A 23,259-nucleotide genomic window follows, 5' to 3' on the forward strand; every position below is an offset into this window, starting at 1 on the left:
ATCCTTTGGTGATGTGAGAGTCATTGAAGTACAGCCTTATTACAATGAAATCCAATGTCTAAAAATTGGTCTTATTTTGGGCTTATACCACAGTAAGATCCAAGATTTTAAACTCTACTAAATACAAAACAAACAAACAAACAAAAAGACTTTTTATATATATATATATATACATATATATAAATGTATATATACATATAAATAAATATACATATTTGTATATATTTATATACATATATATGTATGTATATATATATGTTCATTTAAGAAAATACTAGTAGTGATGTATTATTTTGAAATATACAGTTAATATGTTTGGAGTTATTTATATTGAGAAAAAGATGTATTTTCAGTATTGCTGTAGACAAGCATCTACATAAGACTGTTAAATTGATTGTTTTTTATATCAAACAACTTATAATACTCGTTTTTATTGTAATATTTTATAAATTTTAAGGAATATGACAAAAAAAGATATTGCAGGTATTGAAGGGGTTCTCTTGGAGGAGTTGGGGTACAAAAGGGAAACAAGAATGTGATTTAATTCTACTTACTTAAAATGTTTTTAAATGTTAACAAATTCAGATAAATTGAAATCATGTAACTTTCTTTTCTCATCATAATGCAATAAAAGTTAAAAAAAAATCTGAAAAAAAAAAAAGCAATGTGATGTAAGCATATTTGAACACTAGATGGCAGTCAACGGTGCTAAAATCTTGTAATCTTTAGCTGGCCAGCTTTGGTAGAGTGCAGGGGAACATGCCAGCTGAACAATCACACTGCATCAAGCATGCGACCCTCATCTTGATCATCTTAACTGTCCCGTTCTCTTACTGAAACCTATGAAACCTGGTTTTGGGGGTACAAATCTCCATGACCAAGCAGAGCGGAAGCTGCTCAACATACAGCTAACACTTAGTCTAGGGTGGAGCACAGAGGAGGGCTGACACCAGAAGCAAAATAAGCCAAGGCTCCCTGTCCAGGCCTGCGACTGAGAGAAGCCCCAGACTGCACCTCTGCTGGGGCTTCTCTGTCAGATGCCTCTCGTGAGCACGGCCCACAGCTGGAAGCCTATCAAGTAGAAGGGGACCATCGCGGCTTTTGTAATTCTCTCATTTTTTAAATCAAACCATGGAGAGCGGCTGCCCACAGGTCTCAACAGATGGCTCAGTGACACAGTGTCTCTGAACCTTAGGGCGCCTCAGGGAACTCCATGTCACTCTCTTCCCAGAAACCTTCAGATGTGACTCCACCTAGTGAGGCCTGCCAGCTTAGGTTTTCCGAGCAAGTGTTGGGCTAGGGTGGGGCAGGGAGCATGTTAACGGCCCCTGGGTGGGTATGGGAGGGGTGCTGATGGTGCCAAGGTGGGGCAGGGTGTGCCTGAACACTTTGGCCCAGGGGCTGGGCGACAGAGCTGGAGGACCAAGGTTCAGGCATACATCTGAGTTCCACTTAGGCTCAGGAACTGAATCCCAGGAGCCCCATGTGGTCTGGGCTTTACTTGTTGGATAAAAAAGGCTGAGTAGCTTCTGAGTTAAACCGGCTCTGGAGGTGGGGGTGTACGGATACCCTCAGACCTGGGTGCATTTACTGAAGAAATAGATGGGATGGCATGGGGTAAGAAAAACAAAGTTACAGAGAGTGTAAACTAGACCTGCTTCCCAATTAGTATCACGTGGGTGTTACTAGGGATGACTCCTTGATACCCTCTCTTACTGGAACACTTCTTTTGCTCCTGCCACCTGCCTTGAGAACTCGCTGTGCCCAGATCCCTTGAGTTCATTTTTGCTTCAAGACTTCGGGTTCCTGGTCTAACTGGACCAGAGTGAGCAATGGCAGCATGAGACTTGGGGGTTAAACTTATCTAAGGGCAAAGCCATTGAAGGTCTATAAAGATGAGAGTCCCTGAGAGCGGGGGTGGGGGTGGGGGGAACTGATCTTGCTCAACTTCTCTAAAGGGTAGGGATGGCCTCTGTGGGCCTGTAGTGTTAAACGTTTCCACAAGAGGGCGCTGATAGACCTCTTTTACAGGGATCCACCTTAAAGTTCCGTTGGTCCTGCTGTGTGTGCCTCTGGTTATGTTTGTGGGGCCTTTTGTGTTTAACCTTCGAGTTTAAAAAAAAAAATGTTTTGTTTTGTTTTGTTTTTTTAAAGTGGTTTATTGACCAAAGATGAAGGTGGAAGAAGGTTGCACCCACAAGGACCCTATCTCTTCTGGCACCTAGCACCCTGTACCCTGTGGTATTGGGTTGACTTCTGTCTCCACTGTCCTCTGATCTAAGGGGACATACATTAACATTTCATTGATCATAACACTGCGCATGGCAATGACCCCATACACTTCTCAGCCAATTGGGTAAACTTAAGGTTGGGAGACTGAAAAAAGGTTGGTCGGGGTTTATTTAACACAATAAAAGGGAGGGAGAGTTGGTGATTAACTTGGCTCTAATTAACGGAAGCTGTGGCTCAGTGGAGACAGGGCAGCCACCAAACACTGTTGTGTAAGTCCTGGCTGGCGCTGGCAGTTTCTAGCTAAGTGTGGTGTCTGCCTGTCCCAGAAGCCCGTGGGCACGCAGAGGACAGCAATAAAATGGGGTGTGATCCTAACTGTTGCCAGGGTGGTTACGTTGACACCCCATCCCACCCCACCCTTGGATTGATGTGTCCCCTGTGCAATGTGGAGTTGAGAGAGGACCTGGGGGAGTTCCTGAATTGTGTCCCTTAAATAAGAAGGAGGACCAGCAGTCAGTGCTGGGAAGCTGGGGAAGCAGCCAGGAAACTGAGAGCAAGATGAGTATACTAGACAGGAGAGCTAGGCAGAGGGGTCACTGAAGGACCATCCATCTGCGATGGCCATCCCAGCCTCGGGCTCAGGAAAGCTCACTAACTGCCAGGGGTAGATATATTTGAATTTTCTCTTTCTTTCTTCTTGTCTTTTTTTCTTTCTCCCTCTCTTCCTTTCTTTCCTTCTTTCTTCCTTTCTTTTTGTTTTTGTTTTCAATATACGGTTTCTCCATGTAGTCCTGGCTGTCCTGGAATTCTATAGACAAGGCTGAAGCCAAACACACAGAGATCTGACTTCCTCTGCCACCTGAGTGCTGGGAATAAAGGAGTGTGCCACCACCACCCAGCCTTTTTTTTTTAATACAAAACATTTTGATCAGATTTCCCCTCCCCTATCTCCTTCCAGCTTCTCTACCACCTCCCAACCCACCCAACTTTATGCCTTCTTTATCTATCTATCTATCTATCTATCTATCTATCTATCTATCTATCTATCTATCTTCCTTCCTTCCTTCCTTCCTTCCTCCCTCCCACCAGTCAAACTTTATGCCCGCTGCCCCTATGTGGAGGTATCCACCTTGGTTTTGGACATGGGGTTTCTCTCTTGGTCCAGAGCTCTCTAATTCAGCTGGGCTAGCTGGCCAGTGAGTCCTGTCTCCCCCTCCCCAGCACTGAAGTTAGATAGGCATGCCACCAAACCCAGCTTCCAAGGTGGATACTGGGAATCAACTTTAATGTACCTTTGATTTATTTGCATTCCAGTTGTTGTCCCCCCACCTCGGTCCTCCTTCCTATAGTTCCTCACCCCATTCCTCCTCCCCCCTTGCCTCCGAGAGGGTGCCCCCACACACCAGACCTCCCATTTCCTTGGAGCCTCAAGTCTCTGGAGGATTAAGCTCATCTTCTCCCACTAAGGCCAGACCAGACAGACCTCTGCTGTACATGTGCCAGGAGCCTCTGACCAGCCTACATATGCTCCTGGTTAGTGGCTGGGAGCTCCGTGGGGTCTGGGTTAGTTGAAACTGCTGGTCTTCCTGTAAGGTTGCTCTCCCTTACGGCTTCCTTCTCCTAATTCAACTATGGTATCCCCAACTTCAGTCCAATGGTTGGGTGTAAGTATCTGTTTCTGTCTCAGTCAGCTGCTGGTAGGGCTTCTCAGAGAACAGCCATGCTAGGCTCCTGTTTGTAAGCACATCATAGCATCCATAATAATGTCAGGCCTTGGTGCTCTCCCATGAGATGGATCCCAAGTTGGGTCCAGTCATTGAACCCCATTACCTTCAGTCTCTTCTCCATTTTTGTCCCTGCAGTTCTTTTAGACAGGAACACTTCTGGGTCAGAAATTTTGACTGTGGCTTGGTAACCTCATCCCTCCACTACATCTACTGGAGATGGACTCTTCGAATTCCCTCTCCCCAGTGTTGGACATGTCAGCTAAGGTCACCCCACTGAGTCCTTAGAGTCTATCACCTCCTAGGTCAATGCTAATTTCTAGAGGGTTCCCCCACCTCCCACTCCCTGAGGCTGCTTATTTCCATTCATTCTCTTGACCCTCTGGGCTTCTCTCCTCCCCACCCCCAATACCTGATCCTGTTCCCTTCTTCCCCTCCCCCTCCCTCCTCCCCCCAGCCCCTCCCTCCCTCTGCCTCCCATGATTACTTCATTCCCCCTTCTATGTGGGATTGAGGCATCCTCACTTGGGCCTTTCTGCATGTTACATTTCTTACGGTCTGTGGGTTGTATCCTAGGTTTTCTGTACTTTTTTGGCTAATATCCACTTATCAGTGAGCACATACCATGCATGTCCTTTGGGGTATGAGTTACTTCACTCAGGATGATAGTTTCTAGTTCCATCCATTTGCTTGCAAAATTCATGATGTCCTCATTTTTAATAGCTGAATGGTATTCCATTGTGTAAATGAATCACATTTTCTGTATCCATTCTTTGGTTGATGGACATCTAGGTTGTTTCCAGCTTTTGGCTATTATAAATAAGGCTGCTAAGAACATGGTAGAGGTACCTTATCCCACTGAGGTATCTCCCCATCACGATGGTGTGCTATTTCTATCATGGCTGGCTCATGGTTATGTGTCTTTGTGTGTTTTCAATGTGAGCCTCTACAGTTGGGGTTTTTTTGGGGGGGGGCCTAGCTTGAAGGCATATTCCTACCCAGAGGATTGAAATTGCTTCTGCCAGACATCAGGACATACTGATAACAGCCAGACTGCACTTGCTATTTTTAACTGACCATCTTGGGGGTTTTGAGGCCATGCTTAACTTAGTGTTTCTTCATAGGTGATAGGCATGAATGCTTGACCTACTGGCCTGAGATCTCAGGGAGCCTTCTTCCCCCCACCGACCCCAAGTCATGGCAGACATGGATTTTTATTTTCTTTTTCTTTATCCCTCCTTTTTTCAGAGCATAGCTACTCCTGAGGACTGTTTTATGCAGAGGCAACACCAGGGCAATTCTGCACCATGCCTCAAGAAGGGGATTAATGGAGAGTATCAACCCTCCCTTTCTACCTAGCAAATTTTTGGCCTAACAGTTTCATCCCATGCAATGCCATAAAACTCCTCAATACTTGCCAGTTTCTTCACACATGTGTACTTGGATCTGTCTTCATGCTGGCATGGCTCTCCTGCCTTAAAGTCTGTCCTATGTGTTGGAACATGTATCCAAAAAGATGTTCTTCTTGTGTGTGTGTTTCATGGGCTGAGAGTTCAGAGACTGCTTTAGCATTACTTAGTAGCTCATAAGACATTTACATCTCAGGCCGTTCCCACATCCCTGCATCAGAATCTACAGTTTTCCCAGTGCCCTGGGACTTAGCCCTGTTGAAAAGCACAGCTTTGTCTTGCTATAGGTACCAGAGCAGGAATGGGGTAAGAGTTTGTGCGGTGTCTGAGAGTGGAACCAAACAAGACTGCCCTTCCTTCCACCTGCTTCTCTCAAGGTCCAGTTGCTCAAAGAGAAAGATGAGGGTCCATTTTGACAACTCTGTCAACTTTTGCCCTTTGGTCCACCAGAGAGCACAACTGACAAGAGTCAGTTCTGAGCAGTTCCTGACGCAGGCATGGTCATCAGGAAGTGCACTCAAGAGTCCTAGGGCTGCTCTGCCTGGAGCTTTCAAGGCGCCCTTGTGCCTCCTGAGCTGTCTCCTGCCAACAGCTTCCTTCACACCTTCCAGTGTGTATGACTGTCTTAGACTTACGCTGAGAACAGAAGATGCACCAACCCTGAGTCCCATCACCACCCTTCTTACCTCTCAAGGTAGGTAAAACACATTCCATATCTCCCAACTGCAGGCTGAGTGCCTGCACTATCAAAGCCATCAGCTACTAGCCATCACAGATCTAAAGAAGCTTCCTTAGAGCCAGAGACAGGACTAGACTTTCTTTGGAGGCATGTAAGAATTTCTGATTAGGACTGTTTCATTAAGTATCCACAGCCCAGGTAAAGGGACGGGACTTTGTCCCTCTACATGCCAAGTCTACTTCTCTGGGAAGAAGGTGAACGGAGGAAGCCATCCAGAGTCTAGCATTTAGATCTATAAAATGAAGTAAGATTGCTTTAAATTCCCAAGGTAAAATGCCCACTTTATGCTCCTTATAAAATTCATTTGGTATTCAGCATCCCTCCCCCCCTGAAGTGTGGCAGCTTCTAGAAGCAAGTTCAAGCTGCACCAGGAAGGAACTGGGATAATACCTCCATAAACTTCACCTCACGCTGCCCCACAACAACCCTGTACAGAGGAGAGGTGGGGTTATGATGGGCACAAGGTTTAGAAAGAAAGACTCAGGAAGGCATAAGGCTTGAAGAAGTAGGATCCCAGGATCCACAGTCAGTCTGCTATCTCCATCAGGAGGCTAGTCAGTGGTAGGTTTGGGTGAGAATGTGGGTGTTCATGACACCCCATTTCATTTTCTAGTCAGTCCTCAGCACTGAACAAAGTATTTGGCAAAAATAAGTAAAAGAATAAGCACTAAATAAATGTTTGAAAAATGAATGAATCTTGACCTATAAAGAGAACATGGGTTTTTGCATTAGTTTTGAGTGCCTATGATTGACAATGTCTTTTCTCTGTGTTACAGCTTCACAACGCCAAAGAAGTGTATTTGTTTTATGGATGGCTAAACTATGGCTCAGAGAGACTGAGTTTCTCAGTCACAGAGTGAATGAGTTGTTGAGGTAAGGTTTAAAGCTAAGTCTTTCTGATGCCTAAAGCAACACACTCTCTCTTGGACCTCTCTCATGTGGAAGATTTCATCTTGGATAAAGTGGCCATCACTGGTGGCTCTGGGGAGAGGCACATACATCCCTGTAGTTCCATAGGACAGACACCTTAGCAGTAGGTGAGGGTTACTCAGAGATGGATGATGGCTGGAGCCAGAGGAGAGTACTCCATCAAAAGTGACCAATGATAACTGGTGGCGGGGGGAGTCTTATCACCAGAAAAGCCCAAAGAAACTCCTGCCTGGGGTAGCTGGCACAATGACCTCTGAGTTAGCTTTGTCATTGCCTGTGTCAGATGATGACATTCTCCTGGTATACATCATCTCTGGGCACATCCTCAAGAATGACTTAAACATCCATAAGGTGCCCCCTCCAGGATCCCAGAAGGTATTGAGGAAAGTCTGGGCTGTGGAGATCTGCAAAGAATGCTTAGTGCTTCTCCAGTCAGCTTTCTTCCTTTGCCAACCTTAGCCAGTTGAAGAGGCCTAGTCCCTTCCAAATGTATGCAGTACAACCAGTAGGCTCTAATCTTCACTTTCATTGTTAAGGGGGTCCTGAAAGAAATGGAACACACTGGGGTTTACAAACGAATGTCAAAGGTCTGCCTCCCTGAAATCCCATCTCTCATCAAGTAATCTGAGCTCAGAGCCATGAATGCTCCTGCCTGTTTGTGTTTGGCCTCTGCAAACGTGGTGAGTTGAGCCAAAGTTCACTAGCCTGAAGCGCAGCCACCTGCTTTTCATGCTAGAATCTTCTCAAGCTGGAAATGTCAAGAGTAACGATTTATGCTGGTATAGAATCCTAGTTGATAAGATGCTACCAGTGTTGCCCTCATTGAAGCTGGGAGGCCCTATATGGAAGGAGATCTGGAGACTCTCTCACCCACCACCCATCTATCATGTTTTAAGATGCTGGTAGAGGGTCAAGGCCCTAACAACACAGAGGTTGGTTTCTAAGGAATTCATCCAGATTTCTCTCTCTCTCTCTCTCTCTCTCTCTCTCTCTCTCTCTCTCTCTCTCTCTCTCTCTCTCTCTCTCTCTGTGTGTGTGTGTGTGTGTAGGTGTGTGTGTGAGCGTGTTATGTGTGCGTGCATTTTGTGTGCAAATGTGCATCGGCATGTTTGGAGGCCAGAAGTAAACCTTGAGTGTCATTCTTCAGAATCCATCCGTCTAGTCACTTGGAACTAGCCAATTATCTAGACTGGCTGGCTGGCTGGCTGATGAGCCCCACGGAGCCAACTCTCCATACTTTCACACCACTGGAATTACAAACAGGCATAACCACTCCTGGATTTTTATGAGGATGCTAGGAACTGGATTTAGTTTCTTATGCTTATACAACAAGAATTTTAGCAACCAAGCTACCTTTCAATCTCTGATCTAGATTTCTTTCTTTTTTAAGTGATTTGTTTATTTTTATTTTCTATGTATGAATGCTTTGCTTGCATATATGTATATGTACTATATGTGTTCTTGGTGTCTCTGGAGTCCAAAAGAGGGCACCAGATCCCCTGAACTTAGAGTTACAGATGGCTATAAGCTGCTGTGCCAGAACTGGCAATTGAACCTAGGTCTTCCGAAAAAGTAGCAAGTGCTCTAAGTCACTAGACCCTTTCTCTAGGTTCTGATCTAGAATTCTTCAATCTAAAGCTAATGATAGAGACTCACAGCCCCTCTTAGGAGAGACTTTTAACTTCTTTCATCAAAACAGACCCTAAGAATAATTAAATAATCATGATGTCCTCATAGGTCAATACCACACCTTGTCTCCCAGTTTTCCCCAGCAGATAATCCCTGTGAGATTCTAGTTGGGTGACAATCAAATGCCTGTCTCATTTCACAAAAGAGAACAGTGTGGCATGTGACCCAGGTTCAAGCCCTGCCTCTCTCTCAGCTGCATGGTCTTGGACAAGTTCAACCTGAATCTGATTTTGAACAGTTGACCTAGGGGAAAGATGGTGATAGCTGAAAGAAATCACAGCCCTGAAGAGGCTAGCATAATATTTGACTCATGATAGATGCCCACTAAACATGGAGTGGCCATGGAGAAATATCAATAGGTTAATCTCAGAGAGGCCCACACTCAGAATAGCATAGAGTGAGTAAGTGGGTCCCAGGCAGCCTTCCCTCTACAGCACTCCTCGCTTCCTCATGGCAGCCCAGGGAGACAGTTATTATTATTGGAGTGTGGCACCAGAAACTGACTGGCTAACTACCATCTTTCACACATATCAGAGCTAAGATATGGGCTCTACTCTGGTGACTTTCATGTAAGACTCTTTGGTGCCACCAAAGATCATGACAGCAAAGACTGAATGGGATGTGGTGACACAAACCCCTGAACTCAGATGACCTAGGCCTGAACTTCCAGAGATGCAGCCCTGCAATGCCTGGTATGTAGCTTGAAACCATCACATCTCCTCTCTGGGCCCCAGTGGCTTCATCTGCCATTCAAATATGTTGTCCAGACAACCCCTCAGTCCTGTCTCAGTTCTGGCCTGCTGACATGCTCCTCAGATTTCAGGAGGAACTAGAGGACTCCATCTTTGAAGCCAGCAGACCCCAAATCTCAAATCAGTCTTCTTCCTCGAACCCATGTTTTTCTGCATGAATTCAATATTTGCCAGGCAAAAGCTCTGTAATTATCCTGTAGGGACCAGCCTGGCTAATAATTACCCCTATTATTTTTAATTGTATTTTACAAGGTTCCTTTCATCTAAGATCTCAAAGGACTTTTCAAACATTCATTAGTCAAGCCCCACCCTTCCCCTGTGTGGATGTGAAAGGCAGAGGCTGACTTTTTAATGTCAGAAATAAGGAGTTGGAAAAGGATAGGGACTGCAGTCCCTGAAGTTTTCTTACCTTGACATTCAACGAAGAGAACCAACCTATGCCTGAAAGTGCTCATCTTCTGAGCTAGCCCATGGACTGTCAGGAGGAGGGACTGGATGGGGAAGCGTGCCTCCTTTTTAATCAGCTATGTAGAAGACAGTGATTTAGCCTGGCTCCCCACAACAGTTTCACTTCACCTTAGTCCTTGGCTGAGCTTTGAGCTAATCTCCCAACAAGACAGGCCTATGATTGGTAACCTGAAAGACACGAGTAAGCATCCTGGAAGGGCTTTGGATCAAGAGAGGGCTGTGTAGTGAATACAGGAGAGAGAAATGTAAACATGCAAATAACAAATGGACAGTGGATAGAAAGCTGTCCAAGGAAAGGACATGGAAGGGTTGTTCCTGCCCAGCATCTAGCCCTTACTTTTCTGCCAGTCACCCTGCACTCAAGCTCAGTCCCTGAGCTTCACTGTGCATGATATTTTCTCTATACTTTGTGGGTGCATCAGTGAGGACCACAACAAGTCCAACTAATCAGAACCCAACCCCTCCTAACCACAATATTTGTTTGCAAGTGGCACAGTCTGGGCCATTAAGAAACCTCTTGAAGACTTTTCTGGAGCTCCTAAGGGGGAAAAAAAACCCAGTCTTTTCTTTGGGGCTATCAAGCTAGAAAGGTACAAACATGGGACCCCTTCAGCCACTGGATAGGAAAGATTAAGGATGATGAAAACAGAGCTTCAGGATAGTAGGGGGCTTTTTGCAAATTAGTGCTTATTTTTTAGCTGTTACTTGATTTAACACATTTCCTTTTCATCCATTCATAAACCACTTTGATATAAGTTTCTTTTATGTTTAACAGATATGAATAAAGTTCTGGGATGGATCCTGGGTCTGGTTGAGCATTCTCCGGCTCCTTCCTAATGATCTTGCTCATCCATCATCCATTCAATCATGCATCCATTCGCGATAACATATTCAGTGTATATAAAAGTTCAAGGCACAATGTTGAATGAATAAATGGCTAATGTGCCATGACAGACTCAGTGACAAAGATTACTTACCTCAATAATCCTATGTGGATATTAGTTGATAAATTGCAGGGCAAATTATGAACTGAGAACTTAGAGCCGAGTCAGGATCAGCTCTTCCCCCAGGATGTCAGACTGCACTTAGTCAGACTTAAGCCTTTCTTTACCAAGCATGGCCTTCTCATACTGTAGCCGAAATGGGAGGGTCTGAGTGTCATTGGCAGGCATGTGGGTTTTCCTGTTGGAGCTGGTGCTGACACTGTGACTCCCTGGTGACATGGTGAGCCTTGACAAGGACCTGTTTTTCTCCTTGTACTGGGGTGATTTACATTAAGCATGGAACTGCCTGGGAGGCACAGAGGTGAGGTGAGTACTAATTCCTTCAGGATGGTTCTGCAATACCCAAGAACCAGAAACATACCAGTCACCCTGTTCATAGTCTTGCTTTTCAAAGGAAATTTGCAACCCACAGAGATGATGGGTTGTACCTAAGATCCCATAAGAATTACAAGAGAATGATCTGAAGCCCTATGATCCCATTTGAGGCACTCTACATATGTCACTCCTTCCTAGGGCTACCATACAAAACAAGTGATGTCTTGTCTCGAAAGGTCCATCTTCTCTCACCAGTTACTAGTGAAGTTGATGAGTACATGCTGAGAGTACTGGTCTACCTCACTGTTGATGTTGTCTACTGTCATCTGCTGGTGAGCTATGTGCCCCAATGACAAGGTGGTCGCAGAATTTTAAGGAAACTTAAAAGCGACTTTGTCCAACCCCTGACTGATGATTGTGTTTCCTCTGCATGTCACAGAACACTTTTGTCAGATTTTCAGCTAAAAGAGACTATCAGGGATGGGGGGCTGTGTTCTTGGTTCCCTCACCTTCCTGACCCCTGTAGGGCATAAATACATCAGCTGCTTTCACCCTTCCTCTATAAAATCCTCAGCCTTTTCTTCCCTGCCTCCTTCTTAGCTAATAAATATAGAAACCCTTTAAAACAACTGTACTAATTGAGTCTTTCTTTCACTCTACCACATGTATAGCAAGCTTCTTACACTACATTGTGACACAGAAGTTCCTGAAGGATCCATCTGTGCTGGCTGTCCACTCTTCATTATGATAGACCTACCTTTAGCCTTTAGTAGGATATCTTCTCCCAGTGATCACATGGATTAATAATGAAGCTTGAGATCTTTGCTAAGCTAGAAACTTTCTTATTCTTCAGTATTGAGTATTCTTATTCTTATTCTTCAGTATGTGTTTTTGTTTCTGTAGTGTATTTGCTTTTAGTTTCTCCCACCACCACCCCCAAGACCCTGTATGTGCATTGGTCTTTTCATTAAAAAAAAAATTAAAATTATATGCTTTACTTAAGTATATATACTGTGCCAAAAACTAGAGATGCAGTTTGAATCATATATCATTTTTGAGCTCAGTGAGTTTATGATTGGTTGACATAGACAAGTAAGTTTATCCCAATGCCATTGGTGCTAAGTGCTGGGCCACAGATGCAAAGAAACACAGAACTGAGAAACAAAACAACCTGAGCAATCTTCAGATCTAGTTCTCCCATTGTACAGAAGAAGGACTAAGACACATAGAAAGTCAGTTTGCCCCTGTTCTACAAAGAGTTAGGGCATGAGCTTTCTTCAGATACATTCATTTGAGGATGGCCTAAGATGACTTTTCTTGTGATTTAAAACAAACAAACACACACACACACACACACACACACACACACTTGGTGGTTAGGGGAGGTGTTGCTCTGGGGTACAAATACATTTGACTCAGTTCATTATGCAATTGAAAGCCTGTCTTCCTGCAGACAGAACAAAAACACACCCTGCTGCATAGTCTAGAGCCACCCTCCATTATGGAAAGGACAGAGAGGGAAACCACTGAACCCTTGCAATGAGACAGAAAACTAAGATACAAAAGTTAAATGACTCATAAAGTTGGAACCTAAGCCAGGATTAGAACTTAGGCTTCCTGTCCCTTGTCCATTGTTTTTTTTCTTGTACTGTGGTAGCTATAATGCTGAGTTCACCTTCCCAGAACAGAGAGCTAAAACTCTCACTGTGATCCATCATAAGCATTGAGAGAGGAACCTTTGTTCATCCTTTTCCAAGTCAGGACCAGGATCATGGGTGTGCGATGTGGGCTTTGCTTTGTGTTGTCAACTTAAAATTCTTAATAGTCAACAACGGGCCTTGAAAATCATGTAGTCAATTCTGTTCCCAAATCTAAGGTTTCAAGGTTTCATTGGTGCTACTCAAAATGTCCCAGTTCATGTGACTAGTTTGTGTATCTCTGTGTCCCTCTATAAAAGCTATGGGAAAATGACCTGAGAATGAGCTAAAGCAAAGCCAGTAAGAGGCCTCTCTGGAGTTCCTGGACCATTTCTTGGAAGGGCTTTTACTTTCCTAGATACAATGGTATACCATCTCCTGGAAATGACAGAGTATATCAGACCCAGACACCAAATCATCTGCCATTTTATGTCTCATCCTCTAGTTCATGAGCCCTTGGTGACTCTCCCAGCCACCATCAGAATCCAGCCTCGGGAGCTGGGATCCTCCATATTTTCTGTGCAACATTATCTTTCAGTTCTCATATATACAGTCTCTGATGTGACCACAGTGTCTTCTTTCCCTTTCCTGGATTCTCCTTAGCTGCTATGCCCATCCCATCCCCATCCCCCATACCCCACACGATCCTTTTTCTACCCCAATATTAAGTCCTTATCCTTCTGATCAATTGATATTTCCTCATGCTTTGACATCTAGCTGTGGCCCCATCTTCTCTGTAAAAGACTTTCCCTGACTGCCCTTCTGTACTCTCTCCCCTCGTCAAGGCTGCATACTTCTCGAAGACAACCATTGTCCTACCTTATGTTCTCCGTGCCCCACTCAAAAACACACACCCAGCAATGATCAGTGATGAGTTACTGACGCTTTGATCCTCACTGGAGGAGAAGAAACTGGAAATCCTTCCTGGTGTGACTGGGTCACTGGTTCCCAAATCCAGCTTGCCTGGTGTTGAAGGATGAGTCAGAGAGAGCCTTGTTAAACCTGTTTCGCTAGTTAAGGCTCTTGGCCCAGACCTGTTCTTAATGTCCAGGGTAACCAGAGACTTCCCTGGTGAGACAATGCTGTGTTCGTGGCCCAGATGCTTACAGAGGAGGTAGAGGAGGTACAGATCCTTCCTTAACAGGATGCAGAGTTCTGCTCATCAGGGTCATCCAACAGTGGAGGATGAACTGCTTTTCTCACTGGGAATGTCTAGTCAGAGGTACACACCTCAGCAAGTCCTTTAACACAGTGTCTGGTTTCTAGCTATAGCATGACTACTGCTTCTCATCTCTAAAAACACTCACTAAATGCCCCTCCTCCGTGAACCCGATTCTACCTTGTTGTAAATGTATTAGCTGTGCTCTATTCCCAGTGCCCCAGCTGGTTCCAGTGTCTCTGGCAACAGTCTCCTAAGCACTGCCCAGACCTGCTGCCCAGAGTCCCATGAGTCGGCCCCCAGGCTTCAAGAGTGAGATCACTAAAATACAGATCTAGATGCCATCCAGTGGACTGCTGATATCCCAAGTACTGGGATACCATGACCTTTGAGGGTCTTTGCATTTTGACCTTGCCTCTCCTGCACATCATAAGCCAGCGACACTGGATAATTAAGAACCTATGCCCACCATGCTTGCTCTGCCCTGTTGGCCTTTGTTTATGTTGCTTTCAACACCTTGAAGAGTCTTCTTACTTCTGTCACACTTCCTCCAGTCCACCTACCTTTCTGCTACTTATCATCTAGGCCTAAGATTCCATGTCACTTCCCCAGGAAGCATTCCGGGATCCCACATCTGGATGAAGTGTCCCTATCACATCTCTGCTAGCATCCTATCACAGATCGCAGGATTTGGGTCAATCAATAACGCATATGTCTGTAATTACCTGTGGAGTCACCATTTCCAAACTTTAAATGATATGCTATCATATACAACAGGAGTTTGCAATGCATGCTTTCTAGTTCAAACTGACATTTTTCTTAGGCTGCACCATGATGCATCAGGAAGCAGGAGTTTCCTGGGTACCCAGAATTGACAGCATTTGGTTGCACAATGTGATGACAGAAAAAAAACTCACCCAATTGTTTGATTGCTATAGCATCCATCTCCTTCCAGAACATAGAAAGGCAATTAGTTACTTGTGAAGGGTTGTTTACACATCCTGCCTTTCTACAAATTATCTTTCTTCTGAAACTCTTGTAGAAACGGATATTGACACCTCTCTTGGCAGAAACAAAGGGCAGAAAGTCAACAGTCAATAGGATGAGCCCTTGGCCTTCTCTTACACAGTGTACATGGACACGGGTAGATCCTAACTCTTAAATGGAAAAGGCTGAGCCATGAACCTTTAAATGACAACATGCAAAACAACATTGGTCATCTTTAGTCAGGAAAAGAGTTCCTAGACACAATCCCAAACAAATCACAACAATAAGGCAAAATTAATTAGACTTCATTAAAACAAGATTTGTTATGTTCTATGAAAGACATTAAGAGGACTGAATGAAAAATACTCACTGAAGAAAAAATATTTGCAAGTGGTGTATATGACAAAGGGCCATTTCCAAGATAAAGAACTTCCAAAGTCAAGAAAGAATGCAATTAGAAAATGAGAGAACACGGATAGTGCCCTACAATAGTTAGCTACCATTGCCAGCTATCAGAGAAACACAAATTCTAATGTTTGATACAATGCTAGTGGTAAAAATACTGAGGAAGCAAATGCTGATGAGAGATACTGGATCTTGAAAATTCTTGGTGAACATGTACTGTGGTAGATCCACTCTGGAAATGGACAGCAGTTTCTTAAAATGCTAACGATGTTTATAGTGCCAATCACAGTAATGGGCATTCATCTCAGAGAAATGAATCTCCACATAAAATCTGATAAACAATGTTCATAACAGCATCATTTATAACAGAGAAACATTACAAACAACCCAGATGTCATTCAGTGGATAGAGGTTAACCTGCTATGATATAGCCACACCATGAAAATGACCCAGTAATGAAAAGGACTGAATTATTAATAAACAAAACAATGTAAAAGTACTATAGCAAGTGGGAAAAGATGGTCCCAAAGTGAGAGGCTATATTACAAAATGACAGTATGTAGAGATGGGAATTCCCAAGAGATCAGGTGAGAGAAACAGATGAGGTGTGAGGTGTGAGAATATTAGCAGAGAGATCCTTTGTGATGATGGACAGTTGTGTATTGATTGTGCAAAGGCATAAACAGGTGAATACAAGTGACATCACTATTGTAGGTAGCTGGGCAACAGGTATAAGGGACTTCCCTATATTGCTTTCAAAACTTCCTGTGAATACACAATTATTTCAGCATAGTAGGCTAAATCGTGACTGAGAAGAAAGAAGTAAAGGAGACTTGCACTCAGTGACCATCTACCTTGTACTTAGTGCCTTTAGTTTGTTCATTTATTCAACTTATTTACTGCCTTGTCTATACAAAGCACTGTGCCTGGGAATACCAAGGTAAGCAAATGCTTACAGGCTTTTTGCTGTTACAGCCTAGCTGACAAACACTAAGCAAATAGAATTTGAACCTGTGGCCCTGCCCTCAGAAAGACAACGACATCACTAGAAGGTTTCAAGTACATTACACCCCCATAGCTCTCCTTTCCCTTTTCTTTTTGAGCTGTTCCAAATTCCAGAGCCCCAAAATGTCCTTGAATAATCAGCAATCCTACTTCCAAGGGTAGGACTTCAACCTTATTAGGATTTGATTTTGTTTTGTTTTTCTCAGACAGACTCAGAACTGAGGCAGTGGGTATCATGGGAAGGCACTGGAATTGTTGGTTTAGTTTTCTTTCAGTTGTGTGGAGGTAGAGGGAGTGTACCTGAATGTTCATATGTGCGCACTTCTGGGTGTATATGTATATCTGTGCACGCGCGTGTGGACGCATGTATTAGGGTGGTCAAGGTTAACACTGGCTGTCTTCCACTATGCTTCTCTACCTGATTTTTGAGATAGGGTAACCCACTGTACTGGGAGCTCACCAGTTTGTTAGACTAGGTATCCAGCAAGCCCCTGGGATCCTCTTTCTCCACCTCCCCAGCACTAGGGTTACTGGCAAGTACTTTCATGCCTAACTATTATGGGTGCTGGGGATTTGAACTTAGGTCCTCACACTTTCATGTCAGTACTTTACCCATCGAGTCATTTCCTACCTCCAATTTGTTTAGTTTTGTTTGGATTTTTTTTTTTTGAGTACTTTTTATTAAATTTTAGAATGGCTGATTATAACGTTATCTTTAATAAGTATTTTAAATAAAAAAAAGAAATTGTATTACTTTAAATGTTTCAAGGAAAGAAAATAATAACGGGGGTGTGTGTGCACGCACACTCACATGCACGTGTGTTAAACGAATATGACCTTTTGACACGTTAACAAACCTATGAGAAAAGAGGATAATTTGAGTCACTTAAGTGGTTCTTCTCTGCTGTCTATCCCGGCTGTGACCTCACTGACTCATGGCTCCCTTGGTATATTGTTACCTAGGAATGCCCATCACCGTGGTATCCTCTTCCCATAGTAATTAAGAGTCCTGAGATGTCTGAGTGTTGACATCACCTGGCCCTCAGGATAGGGCAGAACTAAGGAGCCAAGCTTATTATCACAGTTTAAATGCATCACAAAGTAATCCCAACGCTGCCTGTCACCAGCAAAGATGGGCAGACTCTGCCCAGAGCACCCTGGAAACTAAACATGTCATTCCTTTAACCATGGAGTTCTTTCTGCTTGCCCTCTCCTCAGTGGTGGTATTGTCTGATCCTTAAAGTAACTGACAGCCTTATTCTTTTAAAAGTTATAGAGAGATATACAAATGTAAGATCCAACTGACATCTGTTTTCTTCTAGAGATGTCCATTTCTTGCCTGGCCTAGGCCCACACTGAATCTGACTGTGCTGAGGTCTGTAGTCAAGTTAGCTAAGCAAAAGAATTAGCTAAAAACATTAACAAAGTAAACATTTTGTTGAAATAAAAAATGAAAATAATAAGAATGTATTTGCATATTTAATCTGTTAACAGAGTATCAGTGTTTCAATGTTGCTGTTTGAGTGGCAACTGAAGGGAGTCTGACTGTCTTTCTCACAGACACCAAGGATGTTGACACCAAAGCAAGAAGAAAGAGAACCAAAAACTGTCTGTGAAGCATTCTGAAAAGATGCTATGGCCTCTCCAGGACTGCCCCTGTTCCCTTCATAGCTACCTTACCTACCCACAACAAAATAGCCTTTGCGTTCTCTTGATCATTCAACTTCGTGTTTTAAAGTGTCATTGGGGGTTTTCTATTTACATAATATTTAATTGTGAAATTACAATAAAGGTGAACTGGCATGCAGATGACTACACAAGTGACTCCTACGAAGCGCACAGCTGTCCAGTAGGAGCAAAGGAAGGTGAGGGGATACTTCAGCCAGCCTGAGGTTTCCCATGTGGGGAAGGGAGAACTCACTCACCAGTCAGTTAAGTGAGAGGTTGGCAGTTGAGTAGGAGAGCACACACTCTCTATAAACATAGTCACACGCCAGTGTAATTTATTTACAGAAGATGGGATCATACTATAAATACAATTCCATTTTTCAGTTTATCACGTAACTCCTCTCCACATAATAAATGTAAACTGACATCATGGGTGTGTATCCTATCTCATGAGTGTACTGTCTTTACATAGCCCCTTCCAAGAACTCTTATGTTTGTAGTTGTCTGTATTGTTTGTGTGGCTGTCCCACAGAATAATATTCTAGTCCTGGACCTTTTGCATTACAGAGCACCTATGTTATTGAGTCTTTTCATATGAATCAGCAATTCCCTGGAAGATGTGTAGCAGTTTGTATACCCCTATTGGCTCCTACTCCTCTCCTCGGCCAGCCTCCTGGTGAGCCTGAGAACTCCAGGAGGGAAAGACATAGAGTGTAAGGCAAGGCTCCTCCTTAGACACAGAATGGGCTGAACAGTGGCACCAAGGTGATAAACCCATCAGAGACAGAAAATGATGAGAAGTGTAATCAGACCGCTGCACAGCACAGCATGGTAGAGTCAACCACAGAAGACAACACCAGCAATGGCCTGGATGTGACGGGTGGTTCTGTCATTACAGATATGCACCCTTCGGGCAAGCCACTTAATGTCTCTGAGCCTCGATTTCTTCCTTCATAAAATAGCATCACCCTCTGGTAGCCATTAATCTCTCTGCATTGCACAGCAGCTAGGCATGTTCCAGCCTGACTCTCACTAACGGACTGTTGTCCTACAACAGGAAAGGCTCCAACCTTGGGCTTCTACTGTCATAAGCCAAGCCCTATCCATCTTCTAAGAATGATTTCTTCCTATAATAGTTGGCCTCAATCTCCTGCTGGGCCCTTACCCAGCAGTGGACCCAGTGATCTTCCTGCTCTTGCAATAGAGAAACCCACAGCATTAAACACCTCACTCTGGCCACAACAGTACAGGGACTTCCACAAATGCCTTAACCTTGCAGTTAAGAGCAGAGGTCATGGACAACACTCAGGCCTGGTTTCAGAGCCTTTGTCTTTTACATGATCTTGGCTAAGTCATTTGACTTGTCTGGTCTTCTTATTCCATAACTAAAAAGGGAAATAATACTTGACCAGTATTTGTACATTCAAAAACACAGAATAATTCAGTCCTAGGTGGTAACTATTATCAATGGGATTACCTCAACACAATCCACCTGGTCTTGACCCTCATCCTGTAAGATCTCAACTTTCTGAGCCAACTGCCAATACTTCACATGTGCTGGCTTGCTCTTGGCTTTCCTGTATGACCCGAGTTCCCTGCCCTGCCTACTTGTGCCTCCTGTTTGACCATATAATCTCTTTCAATTAATGTAATCCCTTTAAAGTAACGGATCTTACAAGCCTGAGCCTCATTAGATAGGAGGTATTATGTATTCAATATGAACTGCCTGCACTAACCATTTTAGAACCTAGGTATTAACATTCTTATGTACGGGCAAAACAAAAACCAGCAACTGGGCCAGCAAGTTTCAAGGACTTTGTCATGGTTGTTCAACTAGACTGTGAATGAGGCCAAGTTTGAAACAGTTTACATGTGACAAGCCTGTGTTCATAGTGTTTGCCAAAATCCCTAGAAGTCAGGAAGGACAGGGGTTCTAGACACTTCTTGTTTTATAGCTGAGAAAGCTTTGTCATGTCAGTGCGTGTCATGATCACACAGCAAGTTGGTCAGCAATAGAAGCAAGCTAGGAGCTGGATATCAGAACAAACCCTGTCAAAACCATTTTAAGATACCAAACTGTTAAGGGATAGGAAGGGAAGAAAAAAAATGAGATACTTGGAAACTGGGGGAAAAGTTTTCAGTATTCATCTGCACAGACAGAGATGGGCTTGTCCCTGGGTCTATCTCATGGAGCCTTAAGGAGGATAAGCAAAGTGATGCTGGAGTTTAGAATGAGAGAGCACTTGCTGTCAGGCTCAGGAAGACTACCTAGTGGAGTGCACAGCTACTAGCCCTTGACAGAGTTGCTGATGGCTGCGTGCCTGGCAAGTGTAAAGGACTGACTTCAAATTACCACATACCAGATGGCTACTGCGAGTCAGGCAAGACATGAGCACACAATCTCCAGACTTGATGATGTTATTTTTAAGCTATCATTACTGAATGCTTAGTCTGTGTTTGCTCACATTCAGCACTAAGAAACTGTTTCCCCAGCTTACTACATTTTTTGAGCCTTACACTATGTAGAGGTAGATATACATGGAATTTGATAGATACTTAAAAACAACATTCAAAACAGAGGTATCAAACAGGCTTCAATCCACACCAACTTCCTGGAAGACTCTGTTAAGAGTTCTAAGTTCAAAACCAGAGGTTTAGCCAAAACAAACAAACAACCACGCAAAAAAAAAAAAGCCACTATCTTTGAGAAGCACAGAAAAGGGAGGGTACTGGCACTTATGCTGGTGACCTAAAGACTCAGGGCCCCTGATGTCCAACCCAAGGCCTTTTATTACTGCACATTCACTAAAGCTCACAGAGGAGCTACAGGCAGGCAGAGCAAATGCTGGAGTAAAATGTGACCTCTGACAGAAATTCTAGTCCTAATCCTGGGATCTGTGAGCATTACCTTATATGGTAAAGGAAGGAGCTGTGTTTTTACAGGTGCATTTAAACTAGGGCTCTTGATATTGGGATATTACTCTGGATTATAGAGAGTGCTCGCTAAACGCAGTCATATATATACTTGTATAAGGCAGGCAAAGAGGTTCTACACACACAGGAGAAGGTAATATGGGAAAAGAACAAAGATCAGTGTGTCCACAATCCTCAAAGAATGGACAGGAATGTCAGGAAATCTGATTTTCAGAGTCTTCAAAAGGTTTGTGCCTTGTTGACACCTTGATTTTGACACAAGGAGGCTGACTTCCCTCTAGAACTGAGAGAGGAAATTTCTGTTATTTTTAATTACTTACTTATTTAATCAACTATGATGATTAATTTTCATGTCAACTTGACTGGAATTGAAATTACCTAGGAGATATCTGGGCATGTATACAAGGGTATTTTCAGATACATTTCATTGAGGATGGCAGACCCACCCTTAATGTGAGTGGCACCATCCCCAAGGTCAGCAGGGGTCCATGTCTGTATAGAAAGGGAGAAAGAAGCGAGCAAGCCTTCATCTCTCTGTGTTTCCTCATTATGAATAAAACATGATCATGCCTTAAAACAATAAAATATGCCTTAGACTCCTGCCTCCATGCCTGCTCACCATGGTGGACTATACCCTCAATCTGTAAGCCCAGACAAACATTTGTTGTTTTCTGTCAGATACTCAGTTACAGAAGAATGATCAATGTATCAAGTTTGTGGTAACTATTACAGAAACTATGGAAACTAATACCCTCATTAAGTGTTAATTTCCTTTCTCTTCCAAACCTTCCAAATCAAACTACATACATGCACACACACACACACACACACACACACACACATACACACACACACACACACAAACCTATACACATACGCATATACATATATTTTTCATGCATGTTCCATTGCCAACAAGAAAGGTCTCTATTGGCCTGAGATAGGGAAGGCCTCAGGGTGTCTATTCTATGGAAGTGACTCTAGCTGAGACTCCTAGCAGATCCTGAAATGGCTACTCCCTGAAGCCAGGCAGAGCTCCCAGTGGAGGGATAAGGACAGCAACCTACCCACAAAATCTTTGATCCAAAATGTGTCCTGCCTACAAAATGTGCATGGGCAAAGATAGAGCAGAGATGGAGGGAATAGCCAACCAATGACTGGCCCAAATTGAGACCCATCCCATAGGCAAGAAGCAATCCCTGACACTATTAATGATACTCTGTTATGCTTGCAGACAAGAACCTAGCATACTGTCTTCTGAGAGGCTCTACCCAATAGCCAATGAATACAGATGCAGAGACCCACAGCCAAACATTAGATGGAGTCTTATGGAAAAGTTGGAGGAAGGATTGAGGGACTCGAAGAGGACAGGAACAACACAGGAAGACAACAGAGTCCACTAACCTGTATTCTTGGGGGATCCCAGAGACTGAACCATCAACCAAAGAGTGAGGATGGGTTAGACATAGCCCCCCTGAACATATGTAGCAGATGTGCAGCTTGGTCTTCATGTGGTTTCTCCAACAATGGAGCAGGGGCTGCCCCTTAATCTGTTACCTGCCTGTGGACTCCATTCCCCTTACTGGGTCAGGCCACCTTGTCTGTCCTAAATGGGAGAGGATGTGCCCAGTCCTTCAGTGACTTGAAGGGGGGGTTGTGATACCCAGGGGGACTCCCTCTTCTCAGAGGAGAGAGGTGATCTGTGTGAGGGGATAATGGGAGGAGAGGGAGGGCTGATACTTGGATGTAAGTTGAATAAATAAATGTTTAAAAATTAAATTAAATTTAAAAATTTTAAAGGTCTCTATTATAAGCAGATATGCTAAATATAATATAGAGCTTATTAATACTGTACCATAGACATATTACTGTACCTATATTAATAATTAACCCACTTGGTCTACCTCCTGTCAGTACAGTGTTTTGTCCAGTACTTCCTTCAGCTCATGGATACAATATTAGCATTTTAAGCTAATGGCACTTTCCTAAGAGAAAGGCTTTGTCGTCAGGTGGTGATGGCTCACACCTTCAATCCCAGGCACTTGGGAGGCAGAGGCAGGCGGATTTCTGAGTTCGAGGCCAGCTGGTCTACAAAGTGAGGTCCAGGACAGCCAGGCCTATACAGAGAAACCCTGTCTCAAA

General features: G+C 43.7%; 1 long non-coding RNA gene across 1 annotated transcript in view; it reads right to left on the reverse strand.

Moving 5' to 3' along the window:
• The window catches only part of LOC116100524, a 32,435-nt gene extending 18,585 nt beyond the window's left edge, over positions 1 to 13,850 (reverse strand). Inside the window, exon 1 of the long non-coding RNA XR_004122610.1 lies at positions 13,779 to 13,850. This is a non-coding gene — a long non-coding RNA (uncharacterized LOC116100524). The remainder of the gene's footprint in view (positions 1 to 13,778) is intronic.
• Positions 13,851 to 23,259: the final 9,409 nt, after the last annotated feature.

The sequence above is a fragment of the Mastomys coucha genome, unplaced genomic scaffold (assembly GCF_008632895.1).
Source record: "Mastomys coucha isolate ucsf_1 unplaced genomic scaffold, UCSF_Mcou_1 pScaffold21, whole genome shotgun sequence".
NCBI lineage: Eukaryota > Metazoa > Chordata > Mammalia > Rodentia > Muridae > Mastomys > Mastomys coucha.